We start from the raw sequence: 16554 nt of genomic DNA, 5'->3' as shown, positions 1-16554 counted from the left end.
TGTTTTTTCGCTAAGAGACACAAGGAAAAGTTAAAACCTGTGCTGGGATTGAGACATGCATAAGTAGATAGGTATCGATATCAGGATCATAAAATTTAGGATGGAAATCTGCTGGCTTTGACCCAGAACCAAAAACCAGAGGTCCTGCTCAGTCAGGACTGTGCCAGGCAGCAGAGAGCACAGGAGAAAACAGTCATCTTGGAAGGAGAGACGTCATGCGGTGTTGTGTCTGCAAAACCACTGAGCTGGGCCTGAGCACAGATGTATCTAAACATACGTTAAGATAATACTTTCACATGCAGGGAACTTACATCCAGTTGAAAACCATCCTCAGATTCTTCCTGTGGCTTCAAATGTTCCAAAGAGGGGAGCTCCACAGTGTCCTCCTCAGGAGGAACTGCTTTGATACCCACCACTGAATGAGCACAGTTCAGATGGCTTCTCCTTAGACACACCACTCGGAATTTCACACATTCAGCTTTAGATTCAACTGACCTGAGCAACCAAGACATCCGCAGCTTGGCTCTTCACCTCGCTAGGTCCATCCTGTTGTTCATGAGGAGTGAAGCACGGAGCCCTCAGGAAATCTGGCCAGCAGTTGTTGGATGCACAATGATCACCCTTTTGCACTGAGGTAGGGTGAGGGTAGGGTGTTTTTTAGGGAGTTTCCAAGTTTCTCAGCATCATCCAGTCTAAACCAAAGACATATCCATCTGCACAAAGCCAGTGAGGCCAAAAAGAAGTCTTTTGAGCTAAATCAGCTGCTTGATAGAAATGCAAAAGTCCATTCTTTGAGAAGTACGCTACAAAACTGATACTAGTAAGCTAAGGTCCAAGAAGACAAAGAAAATCGCATCTAATGGGACCAGAGAAGAGCTTCCATCCCAGTGATGGTGTTAACCTGCCGTCCCTCACCAATGCTTTTCCTTCCAGGATCTTTCCTTGTTGGCACAGACCTGGCTATAGGAGGAATTCACTGCCCAAACTCTGAGCAGATCTCTCTCTTCTTGGCAAGAACCACCCAGCATCCAAGCAGCCCCCAGACCACCGAGCCTCCATCTTCCTTGTATGCTGCGAAGAGTAAGAATGGATGAACCTCCACATCGAGGCTGCTTTTTGTGGGTAACGCGCACATCAGTCTCAGGTGATTTTTTGTTCTAAAGCCCGAATCAAATTAGCTGTGCGTGCGGGAAGGCAGCACGGTACCTCCAGATGTGGCGAAAGGCTATTGCACAGAAAGGCAGCTGTCGTCAGGAACAGCTTCAGCATCTCCTGGATTCTGCAGTAAGTGCGAACCACGGCTGTGCTCACCTTGACCTGACCTTGTGTGCCACCTACTGCTGCTCTTAGAAACAAATACCCCTGTGAGGAAGAAAGATGAGCCTTCAAACTACCCCCGCTCCTGTCGGTGGCCAAGATGCACCAGGCAGACGTCACGCAAAGCATTTACGTATGTTTTTCATCAGACCGCATGAGCACTTCCCCAGAATTTTCTCCCAACGCAATGAGTTCTGCAGGTCCCTTCTCAGCGCACATCGAGGGACCTGGAAAGGCATCTCAATTGCAAATGTCTATAGAGGGTCAATCCAATGAGCATAAGCAACACCCAATGACCAAAGTTTACAATCATAAACCTTCCATCCACCTTGTGAGGGAGATTATTTGCAATTTATGACACCAGAGCCTCCCGCTGCAATTCAGGGCAGTTAATCTCCATGGGAACTGCAAAGAGCGCCCCTGCCCAGAAGAGAAGCAAAAGTGACAAACAAGTCCAGTTCTGCTCTTACCCTTAGGAATTTGGCACAGGAGCCTGAACAATTCTTACCAGGTTACACATGAAGCTAATGGCAAAAACCTAATTTGAATCTCAAAGTCATCCTTCTTCTTCCAGTTCTGGAAGAACTGGTTCACTGATCCCGGCTGTGACATTTCTGCAGAGATATTTTTGATAAGGCTTCACATGATAATGCAGTGCCTCACAGAAAAAGGCAAGCTTGGACATTTGTGACAAAGTAGAAACCTGCAAAGTCATTATTTGCTTCCAAATATAAGACTTTCTTTTAAATAAAACCCGATTATTTTTTTTCCGTGTTCTGTTAGAGTGAGTGAGACACTTGGTCGCAAATGACAGAAGCTTTGAGACTGCGACGAGGTCAAGATTTGAGAACATTCATGTGACCCATATATTCATATGTTATTAATAGAGAAAAGAGAAATGGTTTTGCTCTTAAGAACGTCCATCTCCTTAAGTAACCATCCCTAACCCTAGACAGAGAACATAAATATCCATGGTTGGTCTATGGAAACACATCAGGGAGTGCAGGGATAGGACAAGGAGGAACAGCTTTCAGCTGAAAGGGGGGAGATTTAGATGAGATCTTAGGGAGAAATGTTTTCCTGTGAAGTTGGGGAGGCTCTGGCCCTGGTTGCTGAGGGAAGTCTTGGCTGCCGCATCCCTAGAGGTGTCCAAGGCCAGGCTGGATGGGGCTTTGAGCAACCTGATCTGATGGGAGGTGTCCCTGCCCATGGCAGGGCTTTGAGGTCACTTCCAACTTCCAACCCAAACCATTCCATGATTCTATGATCTCTGCCCTCCTCCAAACTGAGCAGGTCACAAGTCGGAGCAGCAGCACACACAAATCTGTAACGCTGTACATACACCTACATTATCTTTGTTCTGGGTTTTGTGTTAGCAGCTTAAAAAAACAACAGCCTCCCACTGAATTTTCTCCAGGTTTTGCTACTTATAAAGTTTTTCCAGTAGGATCCCACTTATATTAACTCCTGGTTTTGTTACCCGTAGAGAGACGCTCAGCTCTCTATGACTCGTCCAGGTGTTCACAGTTCTAAACTGAAGAGTCTGCAGAACTACGCCTTACGGGACCCAATCGAGCGTATGTATGAGTGCAGTGAATCCCAGCTACCCGCACCAGGTCCTTGGTCAAAGGCCATCCTTGCCCAAAAGAGCAAATACACCAAAGGAAAACCTTCACATTTTTACCGACTCTTTACTTTCATACTCATTTAAAATGAGTATGAAAACCGTAAAAGGCTATGTCAGCTTAAATAACGCTGCATTGGTTCATACGGGGATACTCGGGCAGACGGTGACAACCTGCACGTAGTATGACCCTCCTCAAATTAGAGTTGGAACTGGATGATCTTTAAGGTCCCATCTGACTGAAACCATTCTATGAAATCAATGAGATCGGTAATCTCTTTGGGAGCTGTCAGCTGTGTAGATAAACTTTGTGTCCAGAAATGTTAATTCGTTAGGTGTTATTTCCCTTTATTACTTTTATTTACCATTAGTTTTAATCCCCTGTGTTTAGATATACTTTATTATGCCTTATGCATATTTATTTAGTTGAGTTCATGAAACACAACAAACCGGAAACTTGCTGAGGAACACGTTGGGGTCAGAACCTGAGGGAGGAGATAGGAGAGGGCATGTGTGTACATTGCAATTTGTGACTTGTACGCTCTCACAAAGCTCAGCTAAAAGGGCCCTCAATCACATACATGCACACACCCAACTGCGAGCAACTCTTTGAAAACCAACATTCTCCCTCTTTGAAAAGGAAGCGGGAAGACAATAGGAGGAACGTACAAACAGATAATCATTTTCAGGCTTGCAAAGTTTTCACCCTCATTCTCTGGCTGCCAAACAGACAAAAGAACACAACCACTTGCCATGCCCGTCATTTGTCAAGTCTGATGTCTGAACTGAAGGCATCAGTGCAGCTGCACAGGACTAACTTGGTCCTGCAGAGCTTGCAGCTCATCGTAATCCCCAGGCTTTTCAAGAGGTGGGGTTTTTGACAACCTCTGTGAGCTGAACGGCTCTTGTAGCCACAGAAGGCAAATGATCTTCTCTCACACAGCTCCCTACGGACAAAAGGAGGTGGGGTGAAGGCAAAGAACAAGAAGTTGGCTATTGCTACCACAAAATTTGTATAGATTATTTTAGGGTGAATTCCCTGTGTAACTTGCACGTCAATTCAAATTTGTAATCTAATTTGCCTGGTGGTATTTTATTCAGTAACTAAACAAAACATTTATTTCTGTTAGCGTTGTTTACCCTAACGTTAATGATTATCTTTTAGTTCTGAAGTTGGTAAACTGAAGTTTGTTTCCTTTTTTTTTTTTCTTCCTTGTCCGAGAGGTTTTTATATGGATAGTGACTCTCAAAATAGGCATGGATGCCCCATCCCTGGAGGTGTTCAAGGCCAGGTTGGATGGGCCTTGGGCAGCCTGAGCCAGTGGGAGGTGTCCCTGCCCATGGCAGGGGGTTGGAACTCGATGGGCTTTAAGGTCCCTTCCAACCCAAACTATTCTATGATCTCATGGCTGAAAACCCACATGGCGCTGCCACACCAGGACAGATCTTTGGCTCTGGATGTACTCTTGGACATAAAATAACGACAAGTTGTCTTCCAAATCTGTCTGTCTAGCTTCTGGTTTTCGTGTTTTCCTAGCTGCCTGTTGCCTTCCAGGACCGGTTCAAACAACTGGAAAACCATAAGCCATGCTCATAAAACGCTTCTAATCCGTGACAGATGCCTGGAATGAGCGCAGGGGCAAGTCTGTGTGCCAGGTGGGACTGAGATACTTCCAGCTCTTGTCAAAACCAAAAGCATTTTGTGTATACTCAGGAAAAAACATTGTGCTGCCTTTTAAACAAAAAAATATGCAAACGTGGAATACGTGGTTTGCCACGAGGTTCATATATCCCCCTTCAGATAAGAATATGGATATGGCGGTGATCACTGTGTTTAAAGACAGGCTCTGTGGCTTTCCTGGCAGCATTCCTGCCCGTGAATGCCTGACTCTGAGCACAACTTCCTAAAATCAGTACTAGTGCCATTATTGGCCCCAGATACCAGGAATTTAAAAAGATGGTCAAAAATGGCCATAGGAAATGCAAAGCTCAAAGTGAGAGAAAAAGACTCGCCTTAAGACGAGGACATAGCTACACCAGGTGGAAAAGCCTGGCTTTAATCTACAGGTTAACAATTTATTCATATTTTAGTTAAGCACCTAAGAGGAAAAAAAGGAACAGCTTTGCAAGAGGAAAATTAAAATTGCCCTCCTAATTAAGTTGGAACCAGAACACCCGGGGGGACGTTTTGAGATTTTCATCTGGATGAAACTCAAACAGTTTAGGGCATAAAATGAAATACATTATCCCAGTCAACACTATTTTTGATGACTGCAAGCCTAAAGTCATAGTTTTTGCACAGGGACTGGTTCCAAGCTACAGTTAGATAACTGGTACCCAGCTGGCGCGGGGGGAGCAGTGTAAGAAACCTTCTGGACTGGAAGGCAGAGCTCTGCATACAGGCTCGGTGCACTCCTGTTCCTTCCAATCCAAACCATCCTATGATTCTACGATTCTTGACCTCCACAAACATTTTCACTCTCCAAACTTTGACATTATGCGTAAGTTCTTTATATTTCACATCAACCTTGCACCGCCTTGTGCCGAGGAGGGCTTGCAGGTAGCTGGCAGTCGCTAAATCATTCCATCCCCAGGATAAGACTCGTAGAGCACCCAAAACATTGCAATGTACATCTTGAGAGACTTGTTTGGGAGCAGGTAACAAATCAACCGATGCCAGAATGCTGTACGCACGGCGAGTGCAGTGAACAGAAAAAGGACAATACCCGGCTTACCTCGTAATTCCTGCTCTGCCGAGCACTTTGGGGTTTTTTCTTCCCCATTCAGTATTGCACGCAGTGTGACAATAATATATGGCTTCTCACAGTAGTGCCTCTATGTCATTTACATTCATTTGTGTTAAAGAGCAAGGGATAAGGAGCCCTGGGCCAAGGGACTATTCATTCTTACCAGCCAAGTGAGACGACAAAATGTCCTATACATAAATATTTCTCCTCTTTCCTACCCTCTGGAAAGTCTATAAACATTTTAAAACCCCCAAGAGCTACTTTGCGTGAAACACTCTATATTTAATTGATACGGGGCAGCCATTTCAAATGGGAGGAAGTTCACAAGGTCCTGCTTGCCACAACCACACTTCCATTAACAGCTATCCTGAGATGCCCACGGGGCTGACCCAGAATCATCCGAGCCCAGGAGAAAGGATGAAGGAGCCTTTGAGGAGCTGTGTTTGTGGTTAGAGCGAGCCATGGGGGAGCAATTGGCATCGGAGCTACAGAAGTCAAGAGGAAAGACACTCACTACAGAGTTAGGCAATTTTTTTTCCAAGCAGGAGTTGAAACCCTTAAGGAGCAAAGAAGAAAAGTTCATTGGGAGCCAGCAGGGAATGGTAATCCCCATCCACCCCACCACCATCTGCTGACTGGAAACCACAGAAGGCTCATCACAAGTCCGTGATAGCCTTTGCAACGGGCTGGAAGCAGTGTCTGCAAAGGAACTGGTGGTGGCTCCAAGGAGCAACGACTCCTCAGGGGCACCAGCATGAAAAGAACTCCCCAGACAGAACTCTGCAACAGTGAAATATTTCCAGCCAAACCTCGTCCCAAGCCAAACCTGAGGGCTGATTGGCCCGAGGTCTCTGGCAACTCTCTCCAAAACAATCCCAGGAGAACTGCCATGCGAAACAAAAGCCCAAAATAACACGCATTGCCCGGACACGTTGCAAAGCCCTCATTTACTTAATGAACTCCCGTACCTATACGGAGCACGCAGCAAGGCACGGAGCAGCGCCAGCGCAGAATTTCCACAGCCGGTGGGTAAACAGTAAAATAATGGAAGAAAGTCACGACACTATTAACCCAAATTTATCACCTCTCCACAAAGAAACATCATCAAAATTCAGGACAGAGGACAAATTGTGTGGAGTACAATGCTAAAAACTGTTCACAAGATCAGATGCATGACTCTTACAAATAGAAATGAGATGTTCCGCTAGACACAAGCTAGTCCCTTAACCTGTACGCGGACAGTTCAGTATCTGGAACAAGCAGACACATACTCTTTCCTGAGAAAATACCCTTTCAGAAGGTTTTCCCATGTTTTGGTTTTTGTAAAGGGGTGTTCCTACAGGCAGCAGCACAGCTCGCTGGGTGCTGCTTCCCTGGAAGCGGCCATCGAGCTGATGACGTCCCTTTCACAGCACATGGGCTGAAACCTAACCAGAGCTCAAGCACCGAAAAGAAACATCAAATGTTTTCCCTGGCAGATACCAAACTGGATGCGCTGTGGGTCTGAACTCTTACAGCCACCGCACGATTTGTATCTCCTCAATTATTTTCTATTTTTATATTTTTCATCATTAGACATTTTCCCTAATTGAAAATTCTAGGGAAAGAAATTAAAACCAGCGAGACCGTATTTCCTGATGAGTATCGCAAGGGCATAATTTCCCTCGGAGGCTCGCTTTTGAGCCCAGCGAGCCAGCCACCTCATCATGCCGTTGCATAATTGTCTGTCTCAAAAAGCATGAAAGCATTTGAACAATTTCTAAATGATTTGCCTTTGCTTAGAATCTCATGTCTTGGCAAGACACAACATGAAGTGATGTCTCCTGCACAATCATCCCATTTCACTTTGAAAAATGTAGGACTTTCTCCAGATTTTTTCTGTCCCAAGCTGTACATTTTCTTGGCAAAACCATCCTGGATTAAAACTCTTGTTGCAACTTGAGGAGTTTAACTTGCAGTATTTCTTAAAGTGCCTCCGATTCCCACTGTAACTACAAACAATTGCAGCGAGTTACCCACTTGCTCGAGTTTCTAAAGGCCCAGGAAGGAAAAGGATAGAGTAGTTTGGGTTGGAAGGGACCTTAAAGCCCCTCCAGTTCCACCCCCCTGCCATGGGCAGGGACACCTCCCACTGGCTCAGGCTGCCCAAGGCCCATCCAACCTGGCCTGGAACACCTCCAGGGATGGGGCAGCCACAGCTTCCCTGGGCAACCTGGGCCAGGGCCTCACCACTCTCATGGTGAAGGAATTCTTCCTTCTGTCTCATCTAAATCTGCCCCTCTCCCGTTTATCCCCATTGTCCCTCATCCTACCCCCACAAGCCTTTATAAAGGATCATGGGGAACAGTTTTTATCTGGCCTCCGAGTCCTTTTCCCGCACCAGTAACCACCTTCTTTAATATCATTTCAGTCCTTTTGTAAAATTCTTAATTCCTTCGGACGTTTTTCACTCATTCGAGTGTGCCGGTAGTGAGGCAAAGCGACAGACCATTACAAGAACACTGGAAAAGACTCCTGACTGAATGCTGGAAATGGAGATGACTAGAGAGGAGACGGGGTGTTTGGGTAGCCCGCCCCGGGCACAGCCTGCTCCAGGAACCTCCCCGCCCCGGTGCCAGCTAGGATTATAATTTGTGTGGGCACAGTCCACTGTCCATCCCAAAGAGCTGCCCGGAGATTTGTGTCACGGAACATTTTTGTTTGTCTGACACCAGATGACTCCTCCGGCCTCACAGCTGTGAAGAGTGAGAGTCAGTTTTAATAAACTCAACGACTTAATACCAACGTTTTAATCCATCATTTGCATACCTTGATGGCATCTTTTTCTGTGGGCGCTGAATGCAGGCTCACAACCAGAGCGGAGCTGCCTCCTTCTCAAAGCACTCAGTGTCGTTACTTAAGGAGCTTTCTTTGGATCATACTACAACCCTCAATGGAGTTGCCTTAAAAGTAATTTGCTGATGACAGTAAGCATGGCAGCGTCACAGCCACCAACTTTGGCAGTACTTGGAGAGCAGCTTTTGCAAACCGGCAGACGAGCTGAAGACAGCGCACAATTCCACAGACACCAAAATAAACCTGCACTGAATGCTCCTCTACACGCTGTGGGTGTGTTCACCTCTGCTGGTCATCACCAAAGTCCCATCAGGTGCTGAAAATGTAAAAGCTCTTACAAAAAGTCTGTCTTAGCACACTGAAGACCTAAGTTTTCACAATTATTATTCACACGTGAGCTTCGCATATAGAGAATTTATTACGACGCGTTAGACGTTGATGAAAACTCATCCGCAGCTACGAGAGTGGAAAACCACGATGAGATGTTACGTTTGTATTCAGGATTGTAAAAATATTCTGATATGTCTGTTAAGCATTACTTTAAAGACAGAAGTTTACAATGAACTGCCGGAGTTAATAAACCCATCTCTGCACGGTCACTGGCAGTCACGTACCTTTATCGTGCCCACAGCACTGCACCCCTCTGCGGAGCCTCACACATCAAAGCCTTCCAGGAAAGAACTCGGCACCCCATCAAATGCCTTCATTAGACGTTCACGAGCTGATAAAATTCTGTGAATACAGAGGATTTATAGTTATATATGGTTGTGTACGTGAATTCTACATCTCGCTATATACAGTTACTGACGTGGGTAAATGTTTTAAGCGGAGTTAGGTTCAATTTTCCATGCAGTAAACCCTACCGTGGTTTCTTTTATGCAGTTTATTCTATAGTGCTGTGGCTTTTTTCCTTTCTTCTCCTTTGGGAAGCGATTGTGCCCAAGATCTGATATACAACTCCAGAACAAAAGATTAAGTTTCAGCTATGTGGCAAAGGAGCGTTCACAGCGCATCCTGAGTTCAGCTCTTTTAGTTAAACAATTGATGAATCACCTACGAATGTTGTATCTACGTGATCTGTGGACTTCTAGCGACCAAAGGCAGCTCACCTTGTGAAACGAATTCTTGGGAAGCCTTCTAAAACCCTGCAGAGCAGAGGTTACCAGATGGAACAGCAGTTGCTGTAAATTGATCTGGGAAAAGCGCTTGAGGGGAAAAAAGGAAATCTCTTCTTTAGAAAAATAATGTTTGTTTTCTGTTAACTGAACAAGAAAAGGGATTAACGAATAAAAATAACTAAACTAAATAAACTTTATTGCGCCAAAGCATTATGCTGAAATAAGTCGGTTAAACCTACTAGTTTTCTTTATCCGGTTTAACGGCAGAAAAGCGATGAGAAATTACAAAGCACGGTATTCGCTGGATAACAAGAGGCCAGCGTTCAACAAAAGAGCGTGAGAGTGGATGAAAGGATTTCTTAGAAGTCAAGCAGAAAGTAGTTGAAATATTACGAGGAACGTAATATTTGCAAATCTTCTCTGCGTGGATGGATTTTCCGTGGAGGTTTTCCGCAGAAAGATAGCCTTTTGATTGTTTATTTTTATAGCATAACAGAGCAATTACCCTAATATGAGTTTACAGCCAGTTCGTGAGATGACAATAAGCAGATAAAATGTCAGCTGATGCTTCTTTATGTAAGGGGGCTACAACGTCCAATTACGTATTTTCCTGAGCTAACTGCGATCAAATGTCTCCATAGGAAATATAAAGCATATTGAGGCTGCCCGGAGAAGAAAAACAGGGGCTCTGCTAAAAATAACTCCGAGCACTGAATCACAATAGCAGAGAAGTTTACAGTTTAAGTTCAGTAGCAGATTGCCAATAGAGAAAACCTGTTTTTCTTCATTCAAATAACAATGAAAAATATTTTCCATTCTAATAGACACAGTTCAAATAGGAAGAAAAACCCATAGAGGAGTGCATCCAAAGTCTCTGCAAAACAAATAGCTTGTGTTTATGGCCTTTGCCTTAAAATTCACCATAAAAAGAAATTTCAAGTCTTGCCACTTGAAAAAAAAATGGGCCAGATTGTAGCTAGGATGAAATTTTCCAAGTCCAACTCTGCCTTAAACTATCATATGGGACTAGAATGTCATGCTTCACTCTCCATTCATCTACACTCCTTGGGAAAAGCTCATCCGAGAGCGCTTCAAGCTGAGTTTAAGTCATTCAGGGCTTGTTCTTCAGGAACTAGTCAGGCAGGCCTGGATTTGTGACTACTGAGTTTGCAAATGAGGAAAAGAACAACATTGTCTTAATACATTTCACCTGAAAATCAAAACACACGGTTCTAGAAGCCGTTCTGCTGAGGCTTCATGTCTTTAAAATAATGTCCGTTCGATGTCTAATCACTGCCAAAGCAAAGAGCTCAGCCTTGCTTTGGATAAGGCGGAGAGTCACATTTTAGCCGTAATTAACGAGCAATTCTTGTGTTCTTTTTCTCTCTAGTTTTGTGACACACCGGTGTTTACTACAAGTGTGCAGACTCCCTAAAACCACGTTACGATACAGGTAACTGGCAGAGAAGTCGCAGAGCAAACAGAGCCACCAGGAGAAACCTGGCCATGCTGCAGGGTGACAACAACAAGGTGTGCGGGTGCCTCATTGGTTAAATTTGACATAAATTCACTCTTTTTCACCGTAGTTTTGCTCGAGGTTTTGTCTCTTAACTGAATCCGTCAAGAATATCAGAGGATTAAATCACAAACTGGAAGATGTTAATAAAAACAGAAACAGGGAAAGAGTTACTTGGATGAGGTTCGCTCAAAGCAGGTGTTAATGACAGAAATGACCAACTTCCATATCAGAAAGCAACCCCCAAAATTCCCATTGGATTCCAAATAAAACACAAGCAGTGGATTTATGAGTCTTCTTCAGCAGCTGGAGTGCAAAGTTGAGCTGCTTAGAAAAGAAAAACGGGACCCAAACCAGCTCAGGTCTTTATGTGTTGTCTGTCTATGTTTTTTACACTGTATTTATGGATAATTCCAGTCCAAACTGACCTGGACAATAAGGTATACTCCCATTTCCCTAAGCAATGAACAAGTTTCTTTTGTGTTCCAGCCAACCATAACGCAATTGCAGGAGTCCAGGAACTCCCCAAACGAGGCACCTTTTTACTGTGATTTAAAAGAAATAAAAGTTCCTTGTTTTAAATCCAGGTAATGGAGTAATTTTCCAGCTGAACCTAAGGGTGCCAATAACCCAAATGCCCAGAGTGCTCCAGAAGGACACGGAGAGAACTGGCAGCCCAGTTGCCTGGCCAGACAAACCAGTGGGTGATTATATGGCAGTTTAAGGCAACTAAACAACCAAACACCTCTGTTTTACACATTTCTGATTATCAGAAGGCAGCAAAAGAAGCTTAAAGCCATCGACTCCTCCTAAGGTCCATAGACTGTCAAGAACATTTTCAAAACCTCCAGCATTGTCATCATATCTTTGTGCCCATCAGCCTCGGAGTTTTTCTTTCAGATGCAACGTATTAAACACTTCTGTGATAGCAAACTTCTGACTGAGCACATTTTGCAATAAAAGAGCAGAAAAGTACAGACTGAAGAAATAAAACTGCCAGGAAAGCTTGCCAGGAAATTGCTGCACGATTAAACATGACAATAAAATTCCCACAATCACAAAGGAAGGGAAAATATTGGAAACATATTAAAAAGGCTCGGGGATAAATTCACTACTAGCTTAAAATCAAAGAGCCTCATGGATTTCAATTCTATTTACTCTTTTGAACCAGGTGATATCAGGAGTCAGTGCTCTTCCACATAAAGCACAGATACCAGAAAGTCTATCGGTTCGGTGATTTTAGTGTTTTAATAGAAAACTCTAAATGCAAACAGTGGACAGAGGGAAAAAATGCATTTTCTTTTATTCTTTTTTTACAGTGTGCCTAGAGATAGAATCATAGAATAGTTTGGGTTGGAAGGGACCTTAAAGATGACCTAATTCCAATCCCCCTGCCATGGGCAGGGACACCTCCCACTGGCTCAGGCTGCCCAAGGCCCATCCAACCTGGCCTGGAACACCTCCAGGGATGGGGCAGCCACAGCTTCCCTGGGCAACCTGGGCCAGGGCCTCACCACCCTCACAGTGAAAAAAATCCTCCTTATGTCAATATATAATAATATATGGTTCAATATATATATATATATATTCTAGATATAACCTTTCGCACGCAATTAAACCTCAAGCAGGAACTAACAGCTTCCAGGGCATCACCTCCTCCAGGAATTTCAGGCAATGTAGAAATGCTGAGGTTGAGGAGACCACTGTGCTCCACAGCCCGCCTTCATCTGGACCCAAGCATACTTAAAAGAACTATCACAGAAGTAAAAATTACCTACTGATTTTTGTGCACTGGCTGTTTATACGCTAGAAAAAAATAAATAAAAAATAAGAGAGAGCCCTTGTTAGCAGATGTATCAAATCTCCACCTGGTGGTGAACATTGCCACAGCAAACCACCTTATTTTTAAGACAAATTCCCATCCCAATATATAACTCATTCTTTATTACCCTAAACAAGAGGGGAGGGCGACCTAAACCAGCACTATCCTATCTCCCTGCTTTTCCATCTCCTTGGAGAGATGACAAATCCTTTCACTTATCCTGCAGCTGGCAGACCCACCAGCGACCTTCCCCAGGTGAAAACCGGCTCACAGGAAGACGATGTTGGCCACACGTGGGCCAGGGTGGAAGGGGAAGTGTGCTGCCTGGTCTTGCAGCTGCAAAAGTGACCCTTCCCATGGAGAAGCATCCTCAGTCAAGGCTGAGCTTCCGTCCTGTTCCTCGGTTTACACTTTGTTATTTATAATAATTTGGAACTCTTAAGGATCACCTACCAATATCCCCAGGGTCCTCCAGATCACAGCACAGTTAGCCTTCGCTTATCGTTTGGGCTCGTTCAACCTGGAGAAAAGAAGGCTCCAGGGAGACCATAGAGCAGCTTCCAGCACTGAAAGGAGCTCCAGGAAAGCTGGGGAGGGGCTCCTGATTAAGGAGTGCAGGGATAGGGCGAGGGGAAATGCTTTTCAGCTGAAAGAGGGGAGATTGAGATGAGATCTTAGGAGGAAATGTTTTCCTGTGGGGGTGGTGAGGCCCTGGCCCAGGTTGCCCAGGGAAGCTGTAGCTGCCCCATCCCTGGAGGTATCCAAGACCAGGTTGGATGGGCCTTGGGCCAACCTGATCCAGTGGGATGTGTCCTTGCCCATGACAGTGGGGTTGGAACTGGATGGGCTTTGAGGTCCCTTCTGACCCAAACCACTTTATGATTCTATGATTTTAGTATTTTAGGGGTACTTCTCTAGTGGCACACAAGTAGTTCAATTTTCCTCTTAACGTTGCTGGTTCTCCAACCTAGAAACTTTTTCTGGGTTTACATTTTCCTATTCACCTTATTAAAACGTAACATCTCACTTGCCTGGTGTTTTCAGTAAAGCTTTATAATCTAACAGCACCAATAAAAGCTTTGTAAAACAGAATAAAATGAGTGCAAAATGGACATATAACACCTACAAAGCCAAACCCTTGATCTACGGCATTGTGAATTCCATGCATCCCTCTCCATACCTTGTTCCGCTGGACACTACCTGTGTTTCATGATTAGGGAATTTGGCTCTACACCTCCAGGGATGGGGCAGCCACAGCTTTCCTGGGCAACCTGGGCCAGGGCCTCACCACTCTCATGGGGAAGAAATTCTTCCTTCTGTCCAGTCTCAATCTGCCCCTCTCCAGTTTATCCCCACTGTCCCTCATCCTGTCACTCCAAGCCTTTGTGAACAGCCCCTCTCCAGCTTTCCTGTAGCCCCTTCAGGTACTGGAAGGTCACTCTAAGGTCTCCTGGGAGCCTTCTCTTCTCCAGGCTGAACAACCCCAACTCTCTCAGCCTGTCCTCATATGGGAGGTTCTCCAGCCCTCGGATCATCTTTGTAGCCCACCAACAGCTCCATCTCCTTCTTCTGTTGAGGATTCCAGAGCTGGACACAATCCTCCAGCTGAGGTCTCGCAAGAGAGGAGCAGAGGGGCAGACATGTGATTACAGGCTTCTGTCCACCACCCCATAGAAGACCGAGGATGACCCACTCACCGCTGATGTACACAAATTATTCACTCGCCACAATCCAACCTTTCTGGGCCAAAACCAAGATCTGGTTTCAACTGGACTCAATCCACTTTCTGTAGAGTCATCGATCTGTAATTTAAACACAATCAGCACCGAACCTCAAAGGAGGTTTTTATGGAAACAGCGATGGAGTGTTGCCCTTCGGTGTCTAATGCTGACATCAGGGGTGAGAGCGGGAGCGACGGGAGCCTGCAGCCAGCCCCCGTGCAGGGGATTACACAACCGCCTGCGTCTTTCATCACACACTTTCCACGCACAACGAAGATTAAAAATAGCAGAAGCGTGCGCTGATTAAAACAATAGTGTATGACAAAAAGGTAAAGCATCCTCCAGTGGCAAAATCTAAGCCGCGCTTGAAGGAAGTGAGCAAAGATTTGTTTACGGAGCAGCTGCACAGAGCAAGGGGCGCTCCAAAGGAAACGCGCCAGGGAAAACTTTCAGAATAAGGTGCCCAAGAACAGGATTGTGTCATGTTGGAAGCACAAATACACATGGAAATAAAGCCCAATTCTGCCCTCTGTACCCGTTGGGAGCCACCCATGCATGGGTCCCCTTGCACCCATGGAGAAGGCAGCTTCATCACCACTTAATGAGAGGATTGCAATTAAGTCATTCCCAGCCCAAACTCCTTGTTCCCAGCCCAACCCCCTCATTCCCAGAGCTTTTCCCACCAGGGGACAGGTGTGATGGCCTTTTTCCAGTCAGGATAAGGTGCAGGAGGAGCTGCACTCTGGACACATAGCTTTGACATGGGACAAGGGGGGGATCAGTCCCTCTTTGCCCCCTCCAACCCCAACCCACCGCTCTGCCTTCAGAGGGTGAAGCAGTCAGGGCCAGGTCGGATGGGCCTTGGGCAGCCTGATCCGGTGGGAATTAGATGATCTTTAAGGTCCCTTCCAGTTCAAACCATTCTATGATTCCATGATAAGTGTGTCCGCCCCCTCCCTCTGTGCCCCAAGGATGCAAAGCGATGGAGATCACAACCGCTCCTCAGGGAGGGATGCACAGGGCCAGGGATGCAGAGGGAAAGGGCTCCCAGCCACCCCGCAAGGGGAGATGCAGAAGGATGGGGGTCCCCACAGACACTCAGTAGGGATGCAGGGGATGCAGAGGGATGGGGATCCCAGCGCCCCATTCCAGGCAGGGATGCAAAGGGACCGGGATGCAAAGGGAAGGGGCTCCCAGCCGTGTGTCCCACCCCAGGCAGGGATGCGAAGGGACCGGGATGCAGAGGGGAAGGGGCTCCCCACCGCCCCCCGGTGGGAAGCGGGTGGGGATACGGGGAGGGGGGGAAGGGGATGCAGGAGAGGGGAAGGAGATGGGGATGCAGAGGGGAAAGGGGATGGGGACGAGGGGAAAGGGATGCAGGGGTGGACAGGGATGGGGAAGGGATTGGAGGGGACGGGGATGCAGGGGGACAGGGATGCAGGGGGGAAAGGGACGTAGTGGAAAAAGGAGATGGAAATGCAGAGGGATACGGCTGCAAGGGGAAAGGGATGCAGGGGTTGACGGGGACGCAACGGCGGGACTGGGATGGGGATGCCAGGGGAAAGTGAGGGGGATGCGAGGGGAGGAAGGGACGGGATGAGGGGGGGAAGAGAAGGGATGCGGAGGGGAAGAGAAGGGATGCGGGGGGAGAGGACGGGGATACAGGGGGAAGGGACGGGATGCGGGGAGAGAAGAGAAGGGCTGCGGGGGGAGAGAGGGGCTGCGGGGGGAGGGCTGCGGGGCAGTGGGCGCGGGCGCTGCGGCGGGGTGCGGGGCAGGGCTGCGGGGCTCCGAGCGGCACTCGGGGCGTTCCCGTGGGCGGGAGGAGCGGTGACTCAGCCCCGCGCGGTTAAA

The 16554-nt window shown here is 46.5% G+C and overlaps 1 protein-coding gene across 1 annotated transcript in view; it reads right to left on the bottom strand.

Annotated features, from left to right (window-relative positions):
* Window positions 1-16554, bottom strand: part of PLA2G4A (phospholipase A2 group IVA) — a 225138-nt gene that overhangs the window by 102551 nt on the left and 106033 nt on the right. Inside the window, exon 6 of the mRNA XM_054073588.1 lies at window positions 9138-9255. The gene's annotated coding sequence lies outside the window, so the exon portion shown is untranslated. The remainder of the gene's footprint in view (window positions 1-9137; window positions 9256-16554) is intronic.

Source organism: Cuculus canorus, chromosome 8 (assembly GCF_017976375.1).
Source record: "Cuculus canorus isolate bCucCan1 chromosome 8, bCucCan1.pri, whole genome shotgun sequence".
Lineage (NCBI taxonomy): Eukaryota > Metazoa > Chordata > Aves > Cuculiformes > Cuculidae > Cuculus > Cuculus canorus.
This window is presented reverse-complemented; position numbering and strand designations above follow the sequence as displayed.